Source organism: Asterias rubens, chromosome 18 (assembly GCF_902459465.1).
Source record: "Asterias rubens chromosome 18, eAstRub1.3, whole genome shotgun sequence".
NCBI lineage: Eukaryota > Metazoa > Echinodermata > Asteroidea > Forcipulatida > Asteriidae > Asterias > Asterias rubens.
In genome coordinates, this window is record NC_047079.1 from 8480133 (window position 1) to 8499896 (window position 19764).

The 19764-nt window shown below is 33.7% G+C and overlaps 2 long non-coding RNA genes across 3 annotated transcripts; both read left to right on the forward strand.

The window, feature by feature from the left end:
- Positions 1 to 1278: 1278 nt before the first annotated feature.
- LOC117302110 lies at positions 1279 to 7745 on the forward strand. The gene is made up of 3 exons (XR_004520384.1): positions 1279 to 1401; positions 2019 to 2122; positions 7130 to 7745. It is a non-coding gene; the product is annotated as an uncharacterized LOC117302110 (long non-coding RNA).
- Positions 7746 to 10873: 3128 nt separating this feature from the next.
- On the forward strand, positions 10874 to 19618 carry LOC117302099. 2 transcript variants are annotated; one of them, XR_004520382.1, is made up of 4 exons: positions 10874 to 10947; positions 11970 to 12085; positions 16478 to 16625; positions 18470 to 19618. It is a non-coding gene; the product is annotated as an uncharacterized LOC117302099 (long non-coding RNA). The 2 variants fall into 2 exon arrangements; XR_004520381.1 differs by lacking the exon at positions 18470 to 19618 and having other exon boundaries at positions 16478 to 18069.
- Positions 19619 to 19764: the final 146 nt, after the last annotated feature.

Consider the following 19764-nt stretch of genomic DNA (forward strand, 5'->3'; position numbering starts at 1 on the left):
GTAAATTAGATACTATATTATTTTATTTCGAATGAAAAAGTGGTGGCGCCATACGGAAACTTTTCCGAAGAATGCGCTGCAGATCTGAATTGTTTACTTTTAGCACAAGTCATATCATTAGGAATTTAATATTTACATAATGAAATGAATTGTACACAACAAGTTATTGAATTATTACAGTGGATAAGCCTCGTATGTTGCACTCTTGCTGGGAGGTGGGGGGTGGGGGTGCCACAATAAAGTCAACTTATTTGAACCATCAATTTCAGAAAAATATTTCGTAGGGCTACAGCCAGCCCCCCCCCCCCCCCCCCCCACCAACAAAGTTAAAATGGTCCATTTCCATTTAATCTGTAAGTAATAAAAACGTGCTTAGCCCATAAACTTTATGCTTGGCAGAAACAGACGGCTACAATGCCTTTAACTTTACATCATTTAGGCTGGTACCCAGTTCCAAGTGAATAAATGTTGCTGATTGTCTGCTTAGCAGCTTCATATAAGTATTGAAAACAAATACACTCATGAATTGTTCACTTTTACCAACATTACAGAGAGCGCATTCATTTTGTACCCTACTTCTTTTTCTTTTTTCCTTTTTTTTTCTTTTTAATTTTTTTTATAGAATTCATTTACAAATAGGGCCACAATTCATAGAAACTAATCACAATAAGTTGCTACGCATAACATGCAAACAAAATAAAGTTACCAGCAAATACCATGTCACATTGTTTGCTAAGCTAAAGGTAAGCCTACTTCTGCGAAAATGAAAGTAGTTTATGAAATTGAGCCGAAACTCAATAAAGTTTACACATTGCCACAAATTCTTTGCTCAATAAATTTGCTAAGCGAATAACAGTTTTGGTTTTCGTGCTTAACAGCTTTATGAAAGTGAAAATAAAATAAGGCAAGGTATCTATAATTGTGAATCAAAGAAATTAATGAGGTTAAGCTTCCGTTTTTGTAAGTTTTTTTTTAGTCGATTTGTGTTTTTTCAACCAAAAATCCTAGGCAATTCTAGCCACTTATTAGTTAGACATGGAAACATTTCACATTGTGAGACGTCTCATTTCAAATTGCAAGTTTATTAGGCTTCGATCTAAAACCTTTTTTTAACAACCATTCTCATAACTTATTCAGAACACTTTCCATAATTAATATTATCACAAAAGTCTGGATAAGTTTTAACTGTATTGGTGGACTCGTGCACCATCCGTTTCAATTTATTTTTATGGTGTGCGCCCTCTGTTGTTCAGTTTTAACTAAGGTATAGAAGGAACGTCTAACATCGAGTGATATTAATTTTTTGTATCTGTAAACTTCAGGCAAAATGTATCCTTCAAGCCCATACAAAGGATTTATGTCAATGTGGCTGTTCGACAGAGGATGACCGGAGATATCAAGGTATGTTTTGGAGTGATATATTGAGAATAACGCGTTTCCTGACACATTTATCTTTGCATAACTGATTGATTTTTAAGTGACGCTGACGATGATTCTCCCATCGAATTCCCGTGGCCCTGCTGCTGTAGCCAAAAGTGCTGCTTAGTATCTAACAAGATCGCTCAGTATTTGAAAGATAACTCATCCCCTTTCGGTATGATTAATTTTCTTCATTCATGCAACTCGAGAAAATAGGACCTATTTCATTAAAACGATGGTTAAAATAATGCTCAAAAGTGTAAATTCCAACTGGAACAATAATGTCTAAAATAATAGAAAACTCTCTTTCAGAGATATAAGAATGATTTTGATTGGTCTAGAGGAATGAATGGCTTTTTAAGATCCAATTGTTGAGCTCCTTTAATTAAAGACGTGAGTAGTCTGGTCCCAAAGGTTTCCCGTATGCATGCAACTGGGAACTAGCTCGTACCGTTCACGTCAACAAACAAGGCCTTTGAACTGATTCTACTACTATAGACCAAAATAATATACTGCTTGAATCTAAGATTCTTTTAAAAGTGAGGGGATTTTATAAAAAAGGGGGTAATGTTCCGTTTCCTCTTATGTTCATCCCACAGGTCAAATCCGTCTATATATCCAGCAATTATGTGTAATAATCGATGTCTTTGGGTTGGGTCACCTCATTATTTGCAACCCTGTGGGCGTACATATATCTTTACAGGTTTGTATAAAACTAAATTGTTTTGCAAGTTTTATAATTTCCGGATTTTTATTTGTTTCTCTTTACAGGTTTGTAAATAATTTGTTAATTTTTTGTTTTCTCTACAGGTTTGTAAATAACATATTGATTTTTTGTTTTCTCTACAGGTTTGTAACTAACTTATTAATTCTGTTTTCTCTACAGGTTTATAAATAACCTATTAATTTTTGTTTTCTCTACAGGCTTGTAAATAAATAATTGATTTTTGTTTTCTCTATTTTCTCTACAGGTTTGTAAATAACTTATTAATTTTGTTTTCTCTATACAGGTTTGTAACTAACTTATCAATTTTTTGTTTTCTCTACAAGTTTGTATATAACTTATTTATTTTTGTTTTCTCTATTTCCCTACAGGTTTGTAAATTACTTATAAATTTTTGTTTTCTCTATAGGTTTGTAAATAACTTATTGATTTTCGTTTTCTCTATTTTCTCTACAGATTTGTCAATAACTTATGAATTTTTGTTTTCTCTACAGGTTTGTAAATAACTTGTCAATTTTTGTTTTCTCTATTTCCCTACAGGTTTGTTAATAACTTATGAATTTTGTTTTCTCTACAGGTTTGTAAATAACTTATGAATTTTTGTTTTCTCTTTTTTCCTACAGGTTTGTAAATAACTTATGAATTTTTGTTTTCTCTATAGGTTTGCAAATAACTTATTGATTTTCGTTTTCTCTATTTTCTCTACAGATTTGTAAATAACTTATGAATTTTTGTTTTCTCTACAGGTTTGTAAATAACTTATTGATTTTTGTTTTCTGTACAGGTTTGTAAATAACTCATACATATTTGTTTTCTCTATTTTCTCTACAGGTTTGTAAATAACTTATTGATTTTTGTTTTCTCTATAGGTCTGTAAATAACTTATTATTGATTTTCGTGTTTTCTATTTTCTCTACAGATTTGTAACTAACTTATGAATTTTTGTTTTCTCTACAGGTTTGTAGATAACTTATTGACTTTTGTTTTCTCTATTTACCTACAGGTTTGTAAATAACTTATGAATTTTTGTTTTCTCCAAAGGTTTGTAAATAACTTATTGATTTTCATTTTCTCTATTTTCTCTACAGATTTGTAATAACTTATGAATTTTTGTTTTCTCTACAGGTTTGTAAATAACTTGTCAATTTTTGTTTTCTCTATTTCCCTACAGATTTGTAAATAACTTATGAATTTTTGTTTCCTCTATTTCCCAACAGGTTTGTAACTTAATAGTTTTTGTTTTCTCTATAGGTTTGTAAATAACTTATTGATTTTCGTTTTCTCTATTTTCTCTACAGATTTGTAAATAACTTATGAATTTTTGTTTTCTCTATTTCCCTACAGGTTTGTAAATAACTTATGAATTTTTGTTTTCTCTACAGGTTTGTAAATAACTTATGAATTTTTGTTTTCTCTATAGGTTTGTAAATAACTTATTGATTTTCTTTTTCTTTATTTTCTCTACAGATTTGAAAATAACTTATGAATTTTTGTTTTCTCTACAGGTTTGTAAATAACTTGATAATTTTGTTTTCTCTACAGGTTTGTAAATAACTTATGAATTTTTGTTTTCTCTTTTTTCCTACAGGTTTGTAAATAACTTATGAATTTTTGTTTTCTCTATAGGTTTGTAAATAACTTATTGCTTTTCGTTTTCTCTATTTTCTCTACAGATTTGTAACTAACTTATGAATTTTTGTTTTCTCTACAGGTTTGTAAATAACTTATTGATTTTTGTTTTCTCTATAGGTCTGTAAATAACTTATTATTGATTTTCGTTTTTTCTATTTTCTCTACAGATTTGTAACTAACTTATGAATTTTTGTTTTCTCTACAGGTTTGTAGATAACTTATTGACTTTTGTTTTCTCTATTTACCTACAGGTTTGTAAATAACTTATGAATTTTTGTTTTCTCCAAAGGTTTGTAAATAACTTATTGATTTTCATTTTCTCTATTTTCTCTACAGATTTGTAATAACTTATGAATTTTTGTTTTCTCTACAGGTTTGTAAATAACTTGTCAATTTTTGTTTTCTCTATTTCCCTACAGATTTGTAAATAACTTATGAATTTTTGTTTTCTCTATTTCCCAACAGGTTTGTAACTTAATAGTTTTTGTTTTCTCTATAGGTTTGTAAATAACTTATTGATTTTCGTTTTCTCTATTTTCTCTACAGATTTGTAAATAACTTATGAATTTTTGTTTTCTCTATTTCCCTACAGGTTTGTAAATAACTTATGAATTTTTGTTTTCTCTACAGGTTTGTAAATAACTTATGAATTTTTGTTTTCTCTATAGGTTTGTAAATAACTTATTGATTTTCTTTTTCTTTATTTTCTCTACAGATTTGAAAATAACTTATGAATTTTTGTTTTCTCTACAGGTTTGTAAATAACTTGATAATTTTGTTTTCTCTACAGGTTTGTAAATAACTTATGAATTTTTGTTTTCTCTTTTTTCCTACAGGTTTGTAAATAACTTATGAATTTTTGTTTTCTCTATAGGTTTGTAAATAACTTATTGCTTTTCGTTTTCTCTATTTTCTCTACAGATTTGTAACTAACTTATGAATTTTTGTTTTCTCTACAGGTTTGTAAATAACTTATTGATTTTTGTTTTCTCTAGAGGTTTGTAAATAACTTATGATGTTTTTTTTTTCTCTTTTTTCCTACAGGTTTGTAAATAACTTATTGATTTTCTTTTTCTCTATTTTCTCTACAGATTTGTAAATAACTTATAGATTTTTGTTTTCTCTATTTCCCTACAGGTTTGTAAATAACTTATGAATTTTTGTTTTCTCTACAGGTTTGTAAATAACTTGATAATTTTGTTTTCTCTACAGGTTTGTAAATAACTTATGAATTTTTGTTTTCTGTATTTCCCTACAGGTTTGTAAATAACTTATGAATTTTTATTTTCTCTACAGGTTTGTAAATAACTTGTCAATTTTTGTTTTCTCTATTTCCCTACAGGTTTGTAAATAACTTATGAATTTTGTTTTCTCTACAGGTTTGTAAATAACTTATGAATTTTTGTTTTCTCTACAGGTTTGTAAATAACTTATTGATTTTTGTTTTCTCTATAGGTTTGTAAATAACTTATTGATTTTTGTTTTCTCTATAGGTTTGTAAATAACTTATTGCTTTTCATTTTCTCTATTTTCTCTACAGATTTGTAACTAACTTATGAATTTTTGTTTTCTCTACAGGTTTGTAAATAACTTATTGATTTTTGTTTTCTCTATAGGTTTGTAAATAACTTATTGATTTTCGTTTTCTCTATTTTCTCAACAGATTTGTAAATAACTTATGAATTTTTATTTTCTCTACAGGTTTGTAAATAACTTGTCAATTTTTGTTTTCTCTATTTCCCTACAGGTTTGTAAATAACTAATACATTTTTGTTTTCTCTATAGGTTTGTAAATAACTTATTGTCGTTCGTTTTCTCTATTTTCTCTACAGGTTTGTAAATAACTTATGAATTTGTGTTTTCTCTATTTCCCTACAGGTTTGTAAATAACAACTAAATTTTTGTTTTCTCTACAGGTTTGTAAATAACTTATTGATTTTTGTTTTCTCTATTTCCCTACAGGTTTGTAAACAACTTATGAATTTTGTTTTCTCTACAGGTTTGTAAATAACATGATTTCTTTTTTTCTCTTTTTTCCTGCAGGTTTGTAACTAACTTATGAATTTTTGTTTTCTCTACAGGTTTGTAAATAACTTATGAATTTTTGTTTTCTCTACAGATTTGTAAATAACTTATGAATTTTTGTTTTCTCTACAGGTTTGTAAATAACTTATGAATTTTGTTTTCTCTACAGGTTTGTAAATAACATGATTTCTTTTTTTCTCTTTTTTCCTGCAGGTTTGTAACTAACTTATGAATTTTTGTTTTCTCTACAGGTTTGTAAATAACTTATGAATTTTTGTTTTCTCTATAGGTTTGTAAATAACTTATTGATTTTCTTTTTCTCTATTTTCTCTACAGATTTGTAAATAACTTATGAATTTTTGTTTTCTCTACAGGTTTGTAAATAACTTATGAATTTTTGTTTTCTCTATAGGTTTGTTAATAACTTATTGATTTTCTTTTTCTCTATTTTCTCTACAGATTTGTAAATAACTTATGAATTTTTGTTTTCTCTACAGGTTTGTAAATAACTTATGAATTTTTGTTTTCTCTACAGGTTTGTAAATAACTTATGAATTTTTGTTTTCTCTATTTCCCTACAGGTTTGTAAATAACTAATACATTTTTGTTTTCTCCATAGGTTTGTAAATAACTTATTGATTTCTGTTTTTTCTATTTTCTCTACAGATTTGTAAACAACTTATTATTTTTTTTTTTCTCTACAGGTTTGTAACTAACTAATAAATTTTTGTTTTCTCTATAGGTTTGTAAATAACTTATTGATTTTTGTTTTCTCTTTTTTCCTACAGGTTTGTAAATAACTTATGAATTTTTGTTTTCTCTACAGGTTTGTAAATAACTTATTGATTTTTGTTTTCTCTACAGGTTTGTAACTAACTTATGAATTTTTGTTTTCTCTACAGGTTTGTAAATAACTTATTGACTTTTGTTTTCTCTATTTTGCTACAGGTTTGTAAATATATGAATTTTTGTTTTCTCTACAGATTTGTAACTAATTTATACATTTTTGTTTTCTCTACAGGTTTGTAAATAACTTATGAATTTTTGTTTTCTCGACAGGTTTGTAAATAACTTATTGATTTTTGTTTACTCTACAGGTTTGTAAATAACTTATTGAATTTTGTTTTCTCTATAGGTCTGTAAATAACTTATGAGTTCAGCTATCTAGCCCTTTGTTGGCGGCCTCCCTTTTTGTCAATATCCATGTATTTTGTTACACTTGTTCGCTTAATTTGTCCATTTTTGTCTATTGCTTACATAATAATAGCCCTTGTTGTAACACTTTTGTTAATATAATATAAACTCAGTCTTTCTCGTTTTGTTTTCTAGGATGCTAGTGGACAGTACATTGAGGAACTGGCATTCGGGAGTTGGATCATTACGGTAGTCATGGAGACTCACTCTGACCCGAGTGAAATACTTAGTATTGACCTGTAGACTGTTATTGCAACGTCACAGCCTGAGTTTTTGCCAAACGAGGGTGGAAAACTATGGAGAGCCTACAATGCAAATCAAAAACAGATAGAGCCTACCCATCGTTTGTAGAAATGATTCGAAAAAATATGTAAAAATAAAAGAGATAGTTCAGCTTCTGAATCTTTACAGAGAGCGACAATTATGTTTTATAATACACCTCAGTCTTAACATGTGAAATGAGAAAAGAATCTTGGAAAAGAAAAGAAGAATAATAATAATAATCCTAATAATAAAGAAAGGAAGTTTTTCTTGCTGTTTATGGTTCACGTCAAGAGAGGGTGCTGTATACATTGCATTTTTTAAAAAAGTTTTGTTTAAATATTAAGATAAGAGAAGACTACCTTTTTTGTTTGAGAAAGTCTTTTACTCTTTCAAGAAAAAAAATTACATTAATTTTGATAATGTTTTGAAATAATATATTACTGTATACTTATGTAAACTAGCTCATACTTTTTAGCACAGATATACCCCCAAAAATGGGGCAGTGGGGATGTGTTTTGTTTTGAGATTATATTTATGGGAGAAGTTTTGGTTTGAAGAAGAACTTGGTATGAGACAGATTAGAGTCGCACCTCAACTAGTTCTTAGATAGATTAGAGTCGCACCTTAACTAGTTATTAGATAGATTAGAGTCGCACCTTAACTAGTTATTAGATAGATTAGAGTCGCACCTCAACTAGTTATTAGATAGATTAGAGTCGCACCTCAACTAGTTATTAGATAGATTAGAGTCGCATCTCAACTAGTTATTAGATAGATTAGAGTCGCACCTTAACTAGTTATTAGATAGATTAGAGTCGCACCTTAACTAGTTATTAGATAGATTAGAGTCGCACCTTAACTAGTTATTAGATAGATTAGAGTCGCACCTCAACTAGTTATTAGATAGATTAGAGTCGCATCTCAACTAGTTATTAGATAGATTAGAGTCGCACCTTAACTAGTTATTAGATAGATTAGAGTCGCACCTTAACTAGTTATTAGATAGATTAGAGTCGCACCTTAACTAGTTATTAGATAGATTAGAGTCGCACCTTAACTAGTTATTAGATAGATTAGAGTCGCACCTTAACTAGTTATTAGATAGATTAGAGTCGCACCTTAACTAGTTATTAGATAGATTAGAGTCGCACCTTAACTAGTTATTAGATAGATTAGAGTCGCACCTCAACTAGTTATTAGATAGATTAGAGTCGCACCTCAACTAGTTATTAGATAGATTAGAGTCGCACCTCAACTAGTTATTAGATAGATTAGAGTCGCACCTCAACTAGTTATTAGATAGATTAGAGTCGCACCTCAACTAGTTATTAGATAGATTAGATTCGCACCTCAACTAGTTATTAGATAGATTAGAGTCGCACCTCAACTAGTTATTAGATAGATTAGAGTCGCACCTCAACTAGTTATTAGATAGATTAGAGTCGCACCTCAACTAGTTATTAGATAGATTAGAGTCGCACCTCAACTAGTTATTAGATAGATTAGAGTCGCACCTCAACTAGGTATTAGATAGATTAGAGTCGCACCTTAACTAGTTATTAGATAGATTAGAGTCGCACCTCAACTAGTTATTAGATAGATTAGAGTCGCACCTCAACTAGTTATTAGATAGATTAGAGTCGCACCTCAACTAGTTATTATTCTCCTAAAAAAAAAACATAAATTGTTACCAGTTCTTAGTTTGGCAAAACTTCTGTATACAGGGATAAGAAATGTCAGACTTCGTGTGAATAAGACTTTTTAAGAGTGCCTGGTTTTCAAAGCAATGCTGTTTTTTGTCAGAATAAAATAAGTCGTGCTCAAGTTGATCTGCATCTCTGTATATTTAGGTCCCAAAAGCTCCTTGGAATCTATAATTATTTCAATAGGAGTCTGTTAAATCAAAATGGGCGAATTACTCTCATTTCACTGTTTAGTTCGAGTTTCAGACTTTTTGTCAGTAGGCCTAATGACTCTCACCTCTGAATATTACATGATGAGATTGAAAATTATATAGATCAAATAATAAAGATGGATAGTTACTGGGGTGTGTGTGGGGGGGGGGGGGGACATCTCGCTTAATTTAACAAAATAAAACAAGTTTAACATCTTCAAAATTATATAATGATGAATTTTTCCTGTTGCACTAAAGGCCTCAAATATTGGTTTATTTTAGATTCAAGTAGATTATTATCAAATTGTTTGTTTTATATAATTATCTGTGTGTTTACAGAAAGAACATGGTAAATAAATGGTTAGCATCTATCCAATTAAGAAGTGTCTCGGGTTCAAATTTATTGTAGGGGTACTCTTGTCAGATAAACAATAAAACCGTCCAATGAGGTTTGTCCAATGAGGAGAGCTTCGTTTTGTTATGCTAATTAGTTGCTTAAAGGCACTTGACACTAATGGTAATCACTAAAAAATATTAATTGTGGGCATAAGAACTTACTTGGTAAAGGCAATGTGGAGCTGTTGATAGTATAACACATTGTGAGAAACGGCTCCTTCAGAAAACGTTTTTTTTTTTTAAGAAAAGGGTAATTTCACACTAAAATAATTGAATTGAATAAGATATCTCAACCATCTGAAAGCACACAACTTGTGCAACAGGGGTGTATTGTGTATTTCTCCATTATTCTGTCGCAAACTTTTGAAGAACTGTTGAACTAAAATTTCAATATTTTTTCTTCGTCAATATTATGCATAATTTATTTACTTTTGAGATACACCAAGTGAGAATACTGGTCTTTGACATAACCAAAGGTGTGCAGTGTCTTTAAAGCCAACTTTCATAGAGCTGCTTAAGCAAACAAAAAGTAGCTAAGCATAAAATAATTATGATTACCAGAATAGGGTAAGTTTAAATGACCGGGGCCCAATTTCATAGAGCTGCTAAGCACAAAAAAATTGCTTATGAAATTTGTTCTTTAATAAAAACAGCCAACCAAACCTCTGTTGCATAAATTGCTTGTTACTGGTTTTCAACTGTTGTTTGCTTATCCTGAAAATCACATGGACATTCTGCTGATAATCCTGTTTTTTTATCAAGGAAGAAATTTAATGCTAAGCAATTTGTTTGTGCTTAACAGCTAAATGTATTGGGCCCGGGTATCTTGCTACTTTTTGTTTAACAAGCGGAAAGATACAATAATAAAGCTAGAGAATTACGGGTTGGGGTTGACATCTCTCTCACTACAAAACAAAACAAGCATAAGCGAAGTTTTCGTTTCCCACATCCACTGTAGGTTAGGCCAAATTAAAGAAATTACCAGTTGATCACCCCCTCCCTCATCCCTTTTTGAGGCCGCATCCTTTTTTTTTAAAACTCTTTCCCCCCTTTTTTAAAATAATTTTCTGTAAACATAGAGTAAGTAGTGACTCTAATTCTTAACTGAAGAATCTGTGGCTAGTTTGAATTAAAATGCTCGGCAGCCACCTTTGAAAGAAATAAAAAATGAAAAGGCCCCCATCGCCCTCATTTTGGAAGAACCCGGACGATTAACTGGTATGTTTACTTGGCCTTGGAGAAGGGGGGGGGGGGGGGGGGGGGGTCGTTATACACGTGACTCGACATCGCGCTTTTGCGCATGAGCAGTTAGAAGGAGTTTGTTTATCAACAGGAAAGATGCACACTGTCAAAATGTCGTCTGCTAATAAAACTGGAAATGCTTTCTCTGCAAACGCCGGTAAGTTCCGATATTCCTGTTCAGTTTGTTCATGATTATGTCAGGAAATGGTAGTATGTTATTTGGCTTGTATCGATAACTTAAAAAGGCAAATTTAGGCAACCAAAGTTATCGGTTGTTGTGTAACGTGAAATGTCTAAAAAGTGCCCAGTGTTCGTACGTCCCGTACCGTTGACTGTGTACACTCGGCCCATTGCCATGCTTGCAATACACGCTCATCAATCACTACCTTTCCAGTCCTGACAGGGCATGCAGTGGGGCTACAACAGCATCACGAATGTTGACAGTATCACACTTGTTGTAGGTTTAATCATGGAGTTAATCCTAAGAATGACATGTTTTCATGTGTTTGCACTTGCATACAGCAGGACTTTAGCAATAAATTTGGGGATGCTAAGCACGTATGGGTGTGTGGCACAAATGTGGGACTATTCCACTTTTTTCTAACAAAACTCAAACACAATAGAGCCCCTCCCTATTTCATCCCTCTGTTGCTGTGGCCAATGTTTGATTCCTAGCTAGGGACATGGCCCATTGTTTTAGTGTTTTACCATGGAGCTATTACTAGGTTTGACTCACTGCGTGAAAGTGGTTCTCTCCTCTATTCAATACCGGAGAGTTTGTTTATTTTCCTCCCTCTGGAAAACTTAAACACTTGTGATCTCTGGCTTCACTCTGTGTTTGTAATGGGTCAATGTGGCTGGTTGTCAACTAAAGTCACCCTTGCATTTACCTTGCTGCATCCGATCATCCCAACTCAGCTGACTGACTGAAGATGACAAACTTAGCTTTACATAAACTTCAGGAAGTCACAGAGAATTACACTAAGGACACAAAAGCCATTCGGACCTCTGGTCAGAGTGCCCCTTTAAAACCCACTGGAAATGTGTGCCATTTGCGAAATAAACAGAAAATGGCCTTGCCCCTTTAAGCAGTAGCACCCTTACTCCCACCTGCCCTTCCCATCACACTAAATCAAAGGGTACTTTATTTTATTTTTCGACTTCCTTTCTTTACTCCAGATGGATCGCATTGCCCTGGATTGTTCAACTCACAGTAATGAATTTATCAAATTCAAGGACTAAACAGTTTCACTATTCATCAATTTTGAACTTCATCGCTGGAAATTATTATAATGGTGAGTTCTCAAAACTTATTGTCATTTTTCATTGTTTCTTATCATACCAGATTTGTGTATTTTAGAAATCAACCAAACATTTTTTTCAACCGGTCCCTAACCCAAACATGCCCTGACCCCTATATTCTGCCAATCTTAAGCCACGCCCCTGACACATCAAGCCCCCCCCCCCTTGCCCTTCTTTTGGACCCTTCTCCAACCAATTCCAGTAAACTATCAATCTGTATAATTTATCTCCAAAGCACCACCAATCTGGATGCACCCCCATTTCTAACATTCCGGACCCATACCCAACTCATTATCCTTCTACACCCATCTAAAGATCCTCACTTACAAGATCCCAATTTGTTTACTATTTTGTGAACCATTCCAATATTCAAATCTTTATTTTTATTCCATTTTTTATTCTTTATTTTTATTCACATGTCCCAAACATGTTACCCGTTCTTTAAAAGTAAATTCCAATCCCCCCACTTGTCTGCCATTGTGGCCCCGCCCCAAATATCTTACCCATTCTCTACTTCAGGCCTACAAACTTAAAAAAGTAGTTTCTCTTTCTTGTGTGGGCTTTTCACAAGAAAGAAGGAGGATGCCTTTTTAAAATCAAATTTCTAGTATTTTGTGTACCTACACTGGATTATGTCAACTTCCATGTCTGTAATGCCACTCATTAAAATTTGCAAAGAAAGACTATCATTTTTTTTTAAGGTTAAAATAATCAAACATGAAATGGCTTTGAAAATGTCAATGTTTTCTGATGAAACTTTATAATATCTTTCTTTAAAACAACATTGTAGCAGCACTGGAAAAATAAAGTGGTAAGGTGATTAGGCGAAAGTATGAAACCCAAATATGCACCCCACTTTCCTACCTTTCAGAATCCGCCCCAACATGATACCTCTTCTTCTTCAATGTGCATCTTAGGCCCACATACTTAAAAAACAGTTTCTCGTTTTGGCTTTTTACAAGAAAAAAGGTGGCCACTTTTTAAACCCATGATATAATTTTTTTATCCAACTAGCATCTAGGTCAACTTCGTATATATGTCTATAATTCCTACTCAATTAAAAACTGCTAAAAAAAATGAGAATGCTGAAATATATGTTTTTGATGACAAATTATTCAAAACCACATTAAAAACAATATTGAAGTAGCAGTGAACCAAAAAAGTGGTTTAGTTTTTCAGGTGATCTAAGGTATCAAACCATACGATGCACCCCGCTTTTCTGCCTTTCAGGATCCGCCCCAACATGTAACCCCTTCTACTTCAAATGTGTGTCTTAGCCTTCAAATGTACTTCAAAAAATAAAAAAAAGTTTCTCATTTTGCCTTTTTACAAGAAAGATTTTTTTTACCCACCTGGCTTCTCAGTCAACTCCCTATGTCTACTGCTCAAACATGAGAATGTTAAAATATAGATATTTTCTGATGAAAATTTATTAAAAACCAATATTGAAGCAGCAGTGAACAAAAACAGTGGTTTATAGTTTTTTAGGCGATCTGAAGTATTAATCAAAAATGTTCACCCCACATTTCTGCCTTTTAGGATCCGCCCCCAAAATGTAACCCCTTCTACTTCAATGTCTTAGGCCTAAATACTTGAAAGAAAAAAACAGTTTCTCGTCTGGGCATTTTGCAAGAAAGAAGGAGGAGACCCTTTCTTTTAAATCCAAGCCAACATTTTTTTTAACCAACGGGAATAGGTCAACTCCCTATGTGTATAGAGTGTGTATTACCACTCATTAAAAAGTGCTCTGAAAACAAAAAGCCTTTGAAATCTGATGCACATTAATTTTTTATGTAAAAAAAAACTATTATAAAAGCAGCAGTGAAAATTAAAGTGGTTTAGTTTTTTAGGCGATTGAAAGTATCAATCTGAATTATGCACCCCACTCTTCTGCCATTTAGGATCCGCCCCCAGCAAGTTACCCCTTCTAATTCAACTCTGTATCAATCTGAATTATGCACCCCACTCTTCTGCCATTTAGGATCCGCCCCCAGCAAGTTACCCCTTCTAATTCAACTCTGTATCAATCTGAATTATGCACCCCACTCTTCTGCCATTTAGGACCCGCCCCCAGCAAGTTACCCCTTCTACTTCAAATTTGTATCAATCTGAATTATGCACCCCACTCTTCTGCCATTTAGGACCAACCCCCAACTAGTTACCCCTTCTACTTCAACTCTGTATCAATCTGAATTATGCACCCCACTCTTCTGCCATTTAGGACCCGCCCCCAAGCAAGTTACCCCTTCTACTTCAAATCTGTATCAATCTGAATTATGCACCCCACTCTTCTGCCCTTCAGGACCCGCCCCCAACAGTTTAACCCTTTTACTTTATAATAATAATAATAATAACCCATTTTTATATAGCGCTTTTCACATCCGAAGGGCGTCCCAAAGCGCTTCACATTATTACCCCTGGTCACTGGGCCTTAAATCACTCCTTAAACCATCTCAGCTCCCTGGTGGGGAGTATGCATCCTTGTGCAACATTAATATGCGCTACTCGGCTAAATCAATCACAAGAACCATCTCTGCCCTCTCAGGTACCCATTTACCTCTGGGTGGAGAGAAGCAATTATAGTAAAGTGTCTTGCTCAAGGACACAAGTGTCAAAACCAAGATTCAAACCCACACTCTGCTGAACAGAAGCACCAGAGCTTGAGTTCGGTGTTCTTATCCACTCGGCCACGACACCCTTCAAATCTGTATCAATCCAATATGCACCCCCTTGTCTGCCATTCAGGACCCACCCCCAACATTTGACCCCCATCTACCTCAATTCTGTATCAATCCAATATGCACCCCATTGTCTGCCATTCAGGACCCGCCCCCAACATTTGACCCCCATCTACCTCAATTCTGTATCCGACCAATATGCACCGGTCCTACTACTTGCCGTCAACTCGCCGACTTGCCGTCAACTCGCCGTCAAATCATTTTCGTGCCGTCAACTCATTAAATTTACTTGAAAAATTTATAAACGGGGCACGGAAGTGTTAAGTCTGGGCTAAACTACATATTTCTCATGGTTTTCGGTACAAATTCATTCACAAAAACGACTTTGTGTTGGTAAAAAAAGTACCAATCATTGACATCTTGGGCCAAGATTAATCCATATGAAAAAGCAAGATGGCGGCCGACGGTTTTGCTGCTTTTTCACAAGAAAAAAAACTCAATTTTTATTCCGAAATACGACCTAAAACTTACGCAAGTTCTCTTTTAGCTGATACGTCACCGTTCTATGCTTCTTTTGTGGATTTTAAATGTATATTGGAGGAGTTGATGGCGAGTTGACGGCACAAGTGAGTTGACGGCGAGTTGACGGCAAGTAGTAGGACCCATATGCACCCCACTTGTCTGCCTAGGACCAACCCCCAACATTTTACCCCTTTACTTCACCTATGCACCCCCAATTTTATGCCATTCAGAACTCGCTGCCAACATTTTACCCCTTCTATTTCAAATCTGTAACAATCCAATATGCACCCTACTAATTGCCATTCAGGACCCATCCCAAACATTACCCTTTCTTCACTTCAACAAACCTGTATCAATCCCTATATGCACCCGTTGTCATAAGGACCCACCCCCAACAATCTGTATCAAACCCATTATGCACCCCCTTGTCTGCCATTCAGGGACCAACCCCAAACATATTACCCCCTTCTTTACTTCAAATCCATCAACCAAATATACACCCCCCCGTCTGCATTTCAGGACCGACCCCCAACATATCCTTTCTAATCGTGGGGATGGGGGGCAACCGGGTGTGGTGGTTGCTGTGCTGACAGTGAAGGGGCCGGTGCTCGTTACTTTGAACCCCCTCCCTCCCAGAGTATGCTTTGTAGGCTTATGAAAATGTTGAAGTTCAGTTTACAGGGTATTTATAAATGCAAAAAAAACATTTGTCAACCACATATGTATAATGATTAAACGACAAACTAAGACTTTTCAACTAGATATGAGGAATGATTTGCCTACGATCTCATTCACATTGGGGTATAAGATGGGGCGGTGGTTCTACTTCAAATCTGTATCCCTAAAGTTGTCCTCTTCTTGACTCGTATTATTACCTCTTCTACCTTTCAATCTGTGTCAATGCACTTTGTTTTTCTAGACCCGTCGCCAATATTATAATGCCCCTTGTACTTTGGATATAAAAGTTTTGTTCTCGATGACGCGAGAAGAGATGCACACCAGTAGACCCATCCCCTTATGATCACACCTTGGCATGTGTGTACAACACTTTTCTGCCATTCTGGATCCACCACCAATCATCACCCCCTTCTACAAACTGTATTACATCTGTATACAATATGCAACTGTTTTCCTCTTGACATATAATTCATGCATTAATTTTGTCTTTTGAATTTTTGTTTATAGAACACTCAAGATGATGACAAGCCGTGGTACGAAAGATGCGCCAGCCTGACTGAAGAGAGCCTCGTCATGACTTCAAATACGTCATCTTCTCAGCGTCTCAAGCTAATTCAGTTCAACTTTGTGATTCATTCAATACTAAGATATTAAGGTACGTCTCACGTAGTGCGTTTTACTTAATTGTTAAAAGATCTGCTTACATGGACTCTTATAAAACCACTCATCAGACATCAGTCTTTATCTCTTTACAACTTGATAAACAAAGTTGATATTTAATTCAAAAGCTATGAATTTAATTCAAAGCAAAGGTGTACTGCGTAAACAGATCTATACCTTGTTCAGCCCCATGTGGCTGTTTATGTTATAAAAACATTGCTTAATACTGTCCTGTATATTTCATAACTCCTTTGATTCATCAGGCCTGATACTTTGCGGAGACAAATTACGCTGCAATTGCCTCCATGCACTCGGTCTTTGTCATTGCTTAGGTGCCCAAAATGGTCCGGTTCTAATTCAAATTCAATTCCCTCATACTCATGCATTTTACTGAGAAAAGGCTGCCTTGCCCTTACAAGAATGAAGCATCAGGCCTGAAGAATGGTAATTGAAATGCAGAAAACAAAGGGCTACTAGCTACGACTTAACACTTTTTACTGAATACAAAGCAATGAAGTGAACAATCATGCAATCTCATTGTACGTATGTAACGTTAACATAACTTTTACATAGTTCAGACAAAGTTAAAACATGCTTTAAATGCTTAGTTTGGTTTTTATTTTGTGGTAAATGATGAATTTGTATTACACGTGATGATATTTAACTGTAAAACATTGTACAAATTGAGCAGGGCATTTAATTTTAAACAGAATGCAAATGTATGGAAACTTAGAGTGAACATCTGCATGTCCATAAAGTTTTTGGCTTAGTACTTAAAGTACTGTATTGTATCTTTCCACCATTTTATCTTCAAAAGTACATTCTGCTTATACATGAGAACCCCAAAATACTGAGTAATCTATTTTTTTTTTATATCTTTGATGTGTTTAACTTGGAAATTTGGTAATGCAGATGGTCGTTCTAAGCTTCCATACAATTTATAGCAACAGTTTTGAAGTCTGGCTCCTTGTCTCTTAGTGCTTTTACACACTATTCGTAATGTTGGTACCAGACTAATTTCTTCACACACTTGTTTAAGATAGCTTATATTGTGTATAAAAAGACCCTTTTTAAACAAGCTAATTAAATAAGACAGCTCCGAAATTCACAGTAAAGCGAAGCGTACTATCTGTTACATTAAAAAAAGTTAAGTTTGAAGGTTAGAAGTCATGAACGTGTGTTCTGTGCAATTAAATTGATGTAAATAAGAGTTCCTACCACGCTAAGCAGCTAATTAAGTGCCGTTTTAGGGTTATCTAAGCAATTATTTATTAAAAAAGACACTTTCTTGTGAATATTTTTGTCACCAGAATACGTAGTCCATGTAGAATGTCGATAAGACACTCTGGAGTGTATTCCGCACTGTTTTAAGAGTGTTTTGAAGGTTTTTGACACTCAAGTTTTGTAATTTTCAGTGATTTTTAGAGTTTTTAGAGCAAAAAAAAATTGTTTTCAAAAAAAAATAACGAGCATGCGTTTCAGGCGATTTTAAGAAAATGAAATAAAAAAAATAAAAAAATTAGTGGTGAATTTTGTTATATTTTACAATTTGAATTTTTCTTTAATGGAAAATAAAAAAAATTAACGAGCGTACGTTTCAGGCGATTTTAGGAAAACTAAAGACCACTAATTTTTACTTTTTTTTTTTCTTTTCGGAAATTAAAATAAAATAAAATTTAATTCAAAAAAAAATCTCGCCTCCACTTTCCTTCCTACCCGGTCCACCTCTCCCCCCTCTCTCTCTCTCCGGGTCCACGCCTCCCCCTGGTGTATCTCCGCCATGTTGCCTCCTCGTTGTGGTCCGGGGTCCGTGGGCGTTCCTCTGGTGTCTCCATGCAGGTGGTGTCCTGGCCGGGGCTCGAACCCGCATCGATGTCTCCAGTGTTGTCCTCCAAAGCCGTCTCCCTATCCGCTAGGCTATGGCGTCTTCCGGGTTGGAAAAAAAAAATTTGAGGTGGTAAACATTAGAACGACATGTGATGTACACATGTATAATACGCGTATATACAGGGTAGCGATTCAGTCGTAGAAAGTGCGCCCTCTTGTGGCGATATTAATTAATATATAATTAATAGTGCCAAATCAATTGATATTGCCACAAGAGGGCGCGCTCTCTCTCAAGAAAATTCTTGAATCAAGACTACCAATTAATAGCCTACTCGGCCATAAGGAAACATAAACTTGTTTGTCTTTTTTATTTTTTTATAAAATTTAATAGGTTTGTCTGTTTTTTTTTTTAACTTAATAAAAATTGTGTTAAAAAAGTCAACAAAATCTTTTTAAACAAATAAATACAGGTTTGGCAACAAAATGATGACAATTGGACAAAAACAGGTTTGGATTCATAGTTTTCCATTTTTATTTATTCAAATAATAATAATGAACAGTTTTAATATTGCACAAAATTACGATGAAGTCTCAATACTATATAACATGAATAAATTAAATCTTAAATCTATAATCAGCTTTTTACCAGTAAATTATTGACATCAAATAATACTAACACTCTGACGTGGATATAATTGTGACAACACTAATGACGTGGATCATGGTAGGCCTACTACACGTATGAAACTAAAAATACTAATTTGGTAGGTGATGACCATTTCAAAGTCCTACAAAATTTCATTTGATAATGCAAGTTTGACATGGATAAATAACTAAATAAGACAAGTTTGATTATTTATTGATAAGCAAGATGATAAAATAAAACTTGTCTTCTCAAAACCTTGAGCCCATTATTTTGTTTAAATTATCTGTGAAGTCATTCCTTGATAACGAATATTTGTGATATCTTTCTGAACACTATTGGTAATTGTCAAAGACTAGTCTTCTCACTTGGTCTATCTCAACATATGCATAAAATAACAAACCTGTGAAAATTTGAGCCCGATAGGTCGTTTGTGAGATAAATATGAACGAAAAAAACACCCTTGTAACACAAAATTGTGTGCTTTCTGATGCTTGATTTCGAGACCTCAAATTCTAAACTTGAGGTCTCAAAATCAAATTCGTGGAATATTACTTCTTTCTCAAAAACTACATCACTTCAGAGGGAGCTGTTTCTCAGAATGTTTTATACTATCAACCTCTACCCATTACTCGTTACCAATTGAGGATTTATGCTGATAATT